Genomic DNA, 10,615 nt, shown 5'->3' on the forward strand with positions numbered 1-10,615 from the left:
CTCTTAAGAGGATACACCACGACCGCTTCTCCATACAATCGTAGTCCCCATTTTCTGTCAATATTTTAACATATTTTGATGTACATATATGTATTAATCATAACTGTGTTTCACTTTTATTGTTTTTTTTATGTAACGAGATGCCCGTAATTCTTATAATAATTAAAGATTCGAAAAAAATTAAACTTAGGGGCATGTGTTGGATATACAAAAAACTGTCAAAATATTTGTAATAATTTTAATATCCAGAAAGGAAAATGAGGACTATACGTTTGTATGAAAAGGTGATTTCGCGCGGCCATGGTGTATCCTCTTAGCATTTTGAAACAGTTCTCACGGTTCGCTAGCATATTATATGGTGATAAATCTTTATTAAAAGAAAAGGTTACATACAAAAATAGGTAGCTAACAAAATAACATCTATTTTCTGATCGCTATATATTACGTAAGGGCTGAGTATGTAAAAGCCGCTTACTTAAAGGCACGTGTAATGTTGTACTATTATGAGCATTCCCCGCGTAGGCAGTGGGGTATTAATAGACTTCCTGTCTACTTTTTTTGTGTTTTCGGGTTTCGTTGTCACCTAAAAACCCTTATTATAGTTTCGCCATGTCTGTCTGTCCGTCCCTCCGTGGCTTTGGTCCGTGATCGTTAGTGCTAGAAAGCAGCAATTTGGCATGGATATTGGATACATAAATCATGCATGGCGACAGAATGGTTTTATTTTACCATTAGCTACAAAAAAATTGTTAGAGTACCTCCCGAACAAATTTTTTTTTATCCCCAATATAGTATGTACCATTGTACCTATCCACAGAACACTACGATGTTAATATTTTCCTAACCGTATTAACATCTTTCTGTGATTATGCCTTTGGATGTAATTATAGGTTTAGATCTAGTAATATGTATATGCTATTATAACGTAGTAATTAGTTAATTACGCTTAAAAAACATTGTTTTTCGGTCCACTAAAGCTTATTAATGTTTTGTTAACTAGTGCGTTAAAAAGAGTCCTCTTATCCCATGAGATATTAATTTCATAATGGCTAAACTCATATAGACACTGGCCAGGTTAGGATTTGACAGTTTAAAGCTTTACGTATATGACGGGCGGGAGCGGGCGTGAACGTGACCGTGCGTTGAGCTTAATAGTCTTGAGATCGCAACTTACTAGGTACATACTATAAAAAAGACTAATAAATAAATATATGTGTATTATTATAGGTATACTCAAAAATATCCGTTCTCATCACACAAATATTTTTAACGGGATTCGAAACCAGGGCCGCTTTCACAGTCAAGGTTACAATCGACAAGGCTACTGAGGCCTTAATACGAGTATGTCTATGAAACTTTTAGCTTGGGGAGTTTTAGAATGTTTCTCTCGTGATATATTAACAACAGAAATAGTACTCAATTCTGAAACTCATTCATTTATCTTATCTGTATACTGCCATAGATAACACTTGAGGATTAAGGTCAATGAAAACATTATTCCTGTCTGTAGCTTTAGTATGGATTAAAAATACTCTAATAACATGAGGAGGGCTCCCGCAAAATTGTAGTTTTTATTTTGAATTTTTACACGTTTTAATGAAAAGTAAATGCAATTAAAAATGCATATGAAAACTAGACTATATTTCAGAGGGCAGATTCCAAGAAAAAACCTTAAAAATTTAAAAGTTGGCTCGGTAGAAAAAAATCAAGAAAACATGTCTATCTTTCATTAATTTTCAATCGTATACCGTTACCCTGCATTCAATAGCAGTATAATTTTAGTACAGAATAGCTAGTGATGAGCGAGATGTATAGAAAGTTAGTTACGCAGACGTTAGCGAAAATGTCAGTTTCAGGTCAGCAACAAGCTCGTGGTAGCCGTTTAGAAGTGGCTATCGCAAATAGCGTTCGTCATTTTGAAAATTCAATTGTTAGGTTTTCGGCACTATTCATATTGTGTTAATTTTGTGCATTTTTTTGTCTAAAAGTAATACAATATGTATTGTATTTAATAACATGCATCCTCTTGACAAGTAATTCCCGAATACAATAGCAAAACTTCATATTTAGCTACTTAATCAATAAGGTGCATATGATTAACTTCAAAAGCGAGGTAATTATAAAAACAGTAAATATCGACTAAACATTATATTATATACATTAACTTACAATGATAAATAAATAACCAAAGGAGGTCCTTTTTATGGCCCGTGCCTTCCTTCCTCTCCTGAGAAATCACAAAGCATAAATCATACTGGCATAAAGTACGGCTTCATGAACTTTATACACAAACTTTAAGTGGAGCTGAGCACCTGAGCACTCGTACAATTTTTAAAGAAACCACTATTCTAATTTTAAATTAAACAATGTACTAGACACGTCTTTTACAAATATAGTTATGTTTATTTTAAAATAGACACTCCTATTTTTTGTGTATTTTTAAGTACAAAAGCTTAATAAATAACTTATTAGGTATTATTAATAAATAGGTATTTACTTTAACTTCATAAATATGATAAATTGAACTAAACATCAATAATTGATTATTTACAGTCCATAATAATACTCTCCGAATAGAACTCGACGGCTGTACCTATCAGGACCTAATGATAGTAATGATCTTGGCTATAATACATATAATGTAATAATTTGGCTATAAATTAACAGATTTTCAACAAAAACTATTTGTTTTTATGAAGCATTTAATTGTCACTTGATTTACAAGGGGGCAAAGTTGTTGTTTAATATGTCGTGGTAATACAATTAGACAAAATAGACTTGATAACAAATATAAGATCACAATAAATACAAACTTACCACGCCAAACACGTCTCCGTTGCATCCACTGCATCTTAAAGCTGTGGTCGCGACAAAACTATCTTCTGTGTCACCTAGGTATGTTTTAAACTCGTTATAATATAATTCGACTTGGTCATAGGTTCTTTTCAAACCAATGCAGAATACTTAAGAAAGTTTGGCGCCGTGACAAATTCGTAATGAGGTAGATTCCACCCACGCGACGTGTCCCTCGGTCAAACTTCCCCAGTGGAACTCGTCAGATATATTCTCATTTGAAGTTATTCCGGCCATTGGGATCTCATATTTAAACCTTAAATAAAGTAGATAGGTATTGAGTTTAAGTTATTGATGTTTAAACCTAATAAGTAATCAGACAAATTTGTTTCACTTAAAGAGGTATTCAACTGTCTCAGATAGCCGTGTATGAATAAATATTTGTTTCAAAGTTCCATTAATAGAGGAGAGAAAAGAGGTCATTTCAGTTATAGAGGTACGATTATTATAGTATTGTATGCAACAGTTGTATAAGAAGGGTCAAAAAAGGCGAGTGGCGTGAGTTACAATGGGAGCCAGAGCCGAAGGCGTAGGCGAACATTGTAAAGGAATACGCCACGAGCATTTTTTGACCTACTTATACAACGTTGCATACAATATTTTTCCTACGAGTCAACAAAAATAAATCTTAATTTAGGTAAACAAAGCAAAAGTATATAGCCAAGACGCGCGAGCATACCTTGTTACGCGCCCAGCCCGCCCCGGGCCGCGGCCGGCCGGTCAGCGACACCTCGTAACTCATGAGGCCCTGGAGGCCTACCGCGAAAATCGAAATTCGTCAATTGCGGGCATTTTTCTCAGTCACTCTAACACTTAGTCGCTTTTTAGCGATAAGACCGCCTGTTGTTACCTGGTTCTATTTTCCTTTAAAATTCATTTGTAGTTTTACATGTATGTAAAATGTATAATTGTTGGTGCAATAAAGAATATTTACTTCCTTACTTACGTCTTAGTGAGAGTAAAAGAGAAAGATCCCCGCAATTTGCGAATGTCGATTTTCCCGGTAGTCCCCCTGGTACTTGCTACTTACTAAATTAAATTTTTGGACAGTTTTTTCTCAATTTTGGCCACCGTAGCCTACGGAGACTAACAAGCAACGCTAAGCGGTCTTCGTAGTCTATGGGTGTTGCTATATTACGGGTGTCACATGCGTGTTTCTGACTTATGAAGTAATTATTTTTACTATGCAACCAAATGAATATTTTGTAAGTTGGGAGCAATGCACTTAGTTTAAAACTGTATTCGTTTTGGTTTTGTTAGGTTGGTAGCCATTAATCGCAGTAACGTTATAGCGATTAAAAGCACAAGAGCTTTTATGAGGAATAGACAATATAGACTTTTCTTGAAACCTTTTATGTATGTTCTTATATTCGTGTTAATGAATGCATAAATGACAGATAACAGTAGAGGAGTAGGAAAAATAAATTAAAGTATTTTGTAAACATTATACATAACTTGTAATCTTTAATGTTAACAATATAAAGATAATTTAGCCTTTTCATTCAGAAAATGAAGACCGAATTTTATATTTATTGCGCGCAAAGGTGGCATCCCACTTCTTAAGCTGATATCATCTTAAATAAAGGTTATTCACGTATTAATGATGAATTTAACATAAATAAAAGTCTGAATGATAGCAAAACCAAACTAAAACCCTAAAATCATTACGGCAGAATTAACTCGATTAGATAGATTAAAATTACTAACGAAAACGTATCGTAATTCAATTGACATTATCTAACCCGGATACAGAGGTCAACAACACTTAAAAAATTCAAACAAAACGATTGCATTTAATATTCATTACAAAATAGTATCAGCAAAAGAGGTGAAAATCATTCGCAATCCCAATGATACTCGTAGAAGTAATTATAACGTTAAAATCGAAAGAATGAATCCCAGATATATACGTTTGTTTTGTCCCACTAACAGAGGTAAATCAGTATTAATAAAGCGTCTGGAACTCGGCAGTGACAGCATGGTTCCATTTTTATCACCTGTCACTATGTCCGTCACTTTCGCACTTCCATAAAATGTTACAAATTTTGAAAGTGCGCTTTTGACCTATGTTCGTGATATTCTTCTATCGAGCTTCAAGGTTGCTAATTACGTTTTTGGCAAGCGTATTAAAATCTAAAAAAGCGGTACTATTTTCGAAAACTCCGCTCTGTGAACCTACGGCACCTTAAGGTGCTAAGCCGTTACTTTTTAACTAATTAAATAAACCTCGGCATTAAAAGTTTCTTAGTATAAATTAAGAACCAAGACAGCATAGTATTTATGAAAATTTGCACACAGTTTTAAGGAATTTATTTTAGATATTTTGGGAATCTTCAAGCTGTGAATTCGACATGGAAACCAATTAGTCAATTGTCAAAAAACTGTAATTAATATGTACATAAGGCTCGTAAGGAAGGGATCTCTAGGAAAAAGAGGGAAAGGAAGACACACCTTGAGGTGGCAAGATGAGATCACCAAAAAATTGCCGAGCCTAATTGGATACAAGTGGCCAAGGATCGAGATACACGGAGGGCTTTGGAGGAGGCCTTCACCTGTGAAAGCAGGGTTCTTGAATAATTTACCAAAAACATAACAAATACGTAAGGCTTTTTATTTTTTCATTTTATTTATTTATAAGGCTCGTAATCAGTTTATAAAGTAGGTACCTGAATGGAATGAGAATGGACCCGGGTACGTCCTTAAACTACGTCCAAAAGAGAGGTATGGGCATTGTGAATGTCATCCCGCTTTGTGTGGTAGGGCAAGCACAACGGATGTTATTCCAGCCCAGAACCCATCAACTGTGGAAGTACCTCCACCTTACAGAAAACCGCAGCCTAATACTACTAGACCCTACTCATAGTGTTGTGTTCCTGCCGGTGAGTATGGTTGCCAGAGCTCAACGAGGGTGCGGTGTGTTAGGGTCGGCAACGCGCATGTAACTCCCCTGGAGATGCAGGCGTACATAGGCTACAGAGACTGCTCACCATCAGGCGGGCCGTATGCTTGTTTGCCACCGGCGTAGTATTTAAAAAAAAGAACCTTATCTTAGTGCTTAACCTAAACCTAATTTTGCCGATTTCTCTGATAAACGAGGGCGGAAGACACGAAGGTGGATATAATAATTAATAAGTTACAACTTGGCTGGGATAGCCTTCATTATTCATAACCAATTTTAATATTTCTAAACTGGTTAAAATATTTAAAAAAATTGAAATAAACGGAAACATTTGCACAGCGTTTCATTTCATCAACGGATACGCGACAACATCTCCATCTTCACCACTTAGATGTGTGGCAGTCCTCAACTGTAGGTTTCTTCAGAAACTTTCTGGTTCGCACTGTACTGTACTGTAGAATGAACTGTCGCTTGCGGTATTTCTGGACCGATACGACCTTCAAACCTCCAAGAAAGCGTACTTACAACCCCTCTGGTGTTGCAGACACCCGCAATGACCCACGGTAATCGCTTACCATCAGGCGATTTGTCTGCTCGTTTGCTTCCTATTACAAAAAAAAACGGCCATGAGCATGTCGGGCCATGCTCAGTGTAGGTGTCCGTAGTTACCGTTCTGTCAGAAAAGGTCAAACGAGGGCTATTAATTAGTAAGTATCATGTACATTACAAGCATAAGGAAGTAACCTTCGCAACGCTTTGTACGTCTTTTTAGTAAGAAGAGAAGATTTTTGCAATAACTCAAAAGCGGCTAGACCGATCATGTTCGCTATAGTTTTAATTGCAAGTATTTGCTAAGTTTTTTTTAAGATTTTTTTTCATATTTTTGAACCCATTGTTCAAAAATTAGAGGAAGGGGCACAAATTTTTGTTTCTTAATATTAACTTTAACAAAAAATGGCTTTTGGAGACCCTTATTCGTTTTAACAGACCTATCCAATGATACCCCACACTATTGGTCCCAGAAAAAAATAGTTTTGTATGTGACGTGCGATAACAAATTTTTTGATGTTTTTATTTAACCGTTCTGTTGCCATGCATGCTCTATGAATCCATGCCAAATTGCAGCTTTCTAGCACTAACTGTCACGGAGCAAAGCCGAGGACGGACGGAGAGACGAACATGCCGAAACTATAAGGGTTTCTAGGTGACCACAAAACCCTAAAAAGCTTTGAAAATTTAACCGATATATATCATTGTTTATAAAGATGTACAATTGAATGGGTAACTAAGTATATGAATAAAATATATTCGACAGAAATCGTTAGCAGCCGGGAAACACCCGCGGTTCTATGCTCAAACGAAACTTATGCAAATGTAAAGCCTAAAATCTTTCAAAAAGGGCATAATTATACTCGTAAACACGCTAGTTTTAGCCTCTTGCCTCGTGTTGTGAAAAAACCATAGGACACGAGTAAAAAGTATTTCAAAATTTCTATAAATGTATTTCTAATAATTTGTTGTGATACATAGGATAAACATGAATTAAGTATATAAAATTACAGATTAGTTAAGTACAATAAATATATTGGCGGTGGCGGCAAGAAATCCAAGCCAGGGTAGCCAAATCTTGTGTTGCCTTCATCCCCATTAATAGGGGATGCAGGTTGAAAGTTACAGCTTTCTTAATTATTTTATATACATCCTAGGCTTACCAAATATTAGCTCTCTAGGTCATGGGAAGTGTCCTAGGTTCATTACTTTTGTATACCGAAATTCACCCCCCCCCCCCCCCCTTTATATACTGGGGGTGAAAGTTAAAGCTTTGTATGTAGATCCTAGGCTTCATACCAAATTTCAGCTAACAAAAGTAGGACATCTCGAAGTGCCCTAGTTTTACTTACTTGTTATGTATTGAGAAGTGCACCCCCTTTTAAAGGGGCCGGAGGGTGAAAGTTACAGACTTTTTTTAGTTTTCTGTACTATCTAAATTTTTGGCTCCATGTTAAATTTTAGAATAGAACAGAGTAGAATATAATAATTTTTATTCGTAAACACAAACAAGACACATTACATTACAAAATATAACAAAAACTAAGAAAGTTTTTGTGGCACTAAATTTAGCTTTCTAGGACATCGGGAAGTACCCTTGAGGTTTATGTCAGTGAGAGAGTAAGAGGCCAAATGGTCGTATTTTGGCTGATAAAATCTAAAGTATTAAAACCATACTTGATATGTTCCCTAACTACATCTTATCCTGTGAATTTAAGATCTCTGGTAATATCTGGGACGAGGGTTTGCAAAGAAGACGAGTACTTCGAGAAAAGTGCCCCGCCTTTATTTTGTTCATCTTGATGGGGCCACCCACTGCCGTACCCCCAGATGAGGCTATAAGACTTGAATTATGGATTGTTTAGTATTTATCAGGTATATCAAAGGTATAACAAGGTAAGGTAAGGTAAGGTATATACAATACAATACATGTAATGTAGGTATTCGTACGTATAATATTTCTATAATATCTATAGTATCATATAAATAATAAATAAATATTTAGGACATTATTATGTGTTGTATAATGTCATTCGCTTTAGAGTCCGCAGCAAGCTCGGCTGAATTTCACCTTCTCATACAACCGCAATTTCGATCTATGCCTCTAATTAGTTTATCTCCAGCTTATAAAACAAACGAAAGAGAGCAAAAATAAGTTTTTTTTTTATAAAAACTTAAATTGGCTGTATTTTTTTGACTATGGTACAGTCACGTCTGAACATAGCGGTACGAAAAAAGTGCCAAAAATATGTATACACGACCTTATTGCCCATATATTAAGTTAGTTGCCCACATATTATTGCCACTTTGTCCGTATCGATATTTTCAGTGTCCGTACCTGAAGCTTCATAAACTAATTCCAGGCACAGATATACCTTATCCTATTGTAGAACTTAGTAAAGTTTCAGAGCAATCTAGCTAGTCATTTTAAAATGAGAGCGTAACTACGTTTGTATGGAGAACCGAGCTTACTGCGGACTCTTAAAATTGTTGTTTTCGTAACGCATTTTAAGAATCATTCTGTACCAACTACCAATTTCCATCAGTCTCCTCAATATAAAAATATATAATACTCGTATGTGGTGGATACTTCTAGGTAGGTACATATTTGCTTTATTATGCAGATTACGCTCCCCGACGGCATCAGCAAGGCAACGTGTCAATTTGTAAGAGATAAAAAAATGTGGGGCGCGTGAGCGGCAATGGCAATGTAAAGTCAATAATTATAGAAAGGTATGTTGTACGAACATTCACCAAGTCGGTTATTTCGACCGCTTCTACAACCGGCTCGTTGGTCTAGGGGTATGATTTTCGCTTAGGGTGCGAGAGGTCCCGGGTTCAAATCCCGGACGAGCCCAATTCTTTTTTTTTTCTTTTTTCCACCTATGTGCTTTTATTTTGTAAAAAATTTCTACCGCCAGGAATCTAAACGTTTGTGTAAGCCTTTATATTTGTGTAATTTAATGGTTCCACGTAAGCCAGAAAATATGCAGGATAATTGAGCAACATAAGTATCATTAAGCTACGATCTTCCTTATATTTTAAACATCCTCGAGCGAGTGGGATAATGCCACACATCAATTTTAGTTGAAATGCTCAGCAAAATGTTCCTTTTGTTTTCTCAGATAATACAGACAGTCATGTATGAAATTCATAATGGCAAAGGTTAGGCCAACGTACCATAATCTGTGAAAATAGCTTCAAATCGTGTTACAGTTTAAATCGTAAATGACAATATTTATTTCAAATGCAAATACTATTACCTATCTTGATTATCACGACATGTATGTCACGTAATCTAATAAGGTGTTAAAAACTATTCCTTAACTAGGTATTAAAAAGTGTATAAATACTTTTTAATACCTAGTTAAGGAGCTAATTCATATTGAGCTAACCTGTGCGCCGTGTCAACTTTAAAAGATTTAATGAAGATTTGCCGGAAAATTGAAGTATCATTCATTAACGACTTAATAATCGATCTTTATATATGCAAAACTCACAAATTAACTAATTTGTTGTGTACGTAATACGTTATTACAGGAAAATACAATTTAACTGTTAAATTATTTTTAATTCAAATTATTACTTAGTAAAGGTCAGATCATACCCGCCACTTGGTGGTTATTCTAATATAGGCAGTTGTAACTACATATTTTTTTTCGTCTGATATAATATTTAATGGTGAAATAATTAAAAATATAAGTAAGTATCATATTGGTGACACTTCATCATAACTAGTCAAGAATGATTGTATGATGATCTATTCTTGGGAGATATGTATCTACGAAATATCAAGTTTACTTGCATGAATCTCAAATAAACATCATCTCAATCGGGCCCGAGAAACGGCCCGGCCCACCGGGTATACGTGAGTCGAGTCGACTCGACGCGTGTATTACTTTACCAAAGTGCGAACAAAATACACGACATGTCGCTCTAAGTTGATAAGACTTTATTTCTGAGTCTTGTTCATGCCAAGAGGATCCGCTTCTTTTAATAAACGTAGGGAAAGGTCAAAGAATATATTAAGAGTTTTTATTTTACTTTCTAAGTTTATCTAACTGTATCGTTATTATAACGAGGAATCGAGACGTGTCTGGACCAGACTACATCATTTCTCATCCACTTAATTAGAGAATAATGCAATTTTTCAGTGCTCTTTCTACCTCCCGCTATAACATATAATTATGCAACAAATTATAACATAAAATTAGAAAAAAATAAGTAGGTATGTAAATAGAAACTCATGTGAACAGTTAGTTGATTGTAGCCATAACGTCTTGTACGCTTATCAATTGATAAGATGTTTGCACT

General features: G+C 35.3%; 1 non-coding gene across 1 annotated transcript; it reads left to right on the top strand.

The window, feature by feature from the left end:
* Positions 1-9,086: 9,086 nt before the first annotated feature.
* On the top strand, positions 9,087-9,158 carry Trnap-agg (transfer RNA proline (anticodon AGG)). The gene has a single exon. It is a non-coding gene; the product is annotated as a tRNA-Pro (tRNA).
* Positions 9,159-10,615: the final 1,457 nt, after the last annotated feature.

Source organism: Cydia pomonella, chromosome 2 (assembly GCF_033807575.1).
Source record: "Cydia pomonella isolate Wapato2018A chromosome 2, ilCydPomo1, whole genome shotgun sequence".
In the NCBI taxonomy this organism is placed as follows: domain Eukaryota; kingdom Metazoa; phylum Arthropoda; class Insecta; order Lepidoptera; family Tortricidae; genus Cydia; species Cydia pomonella.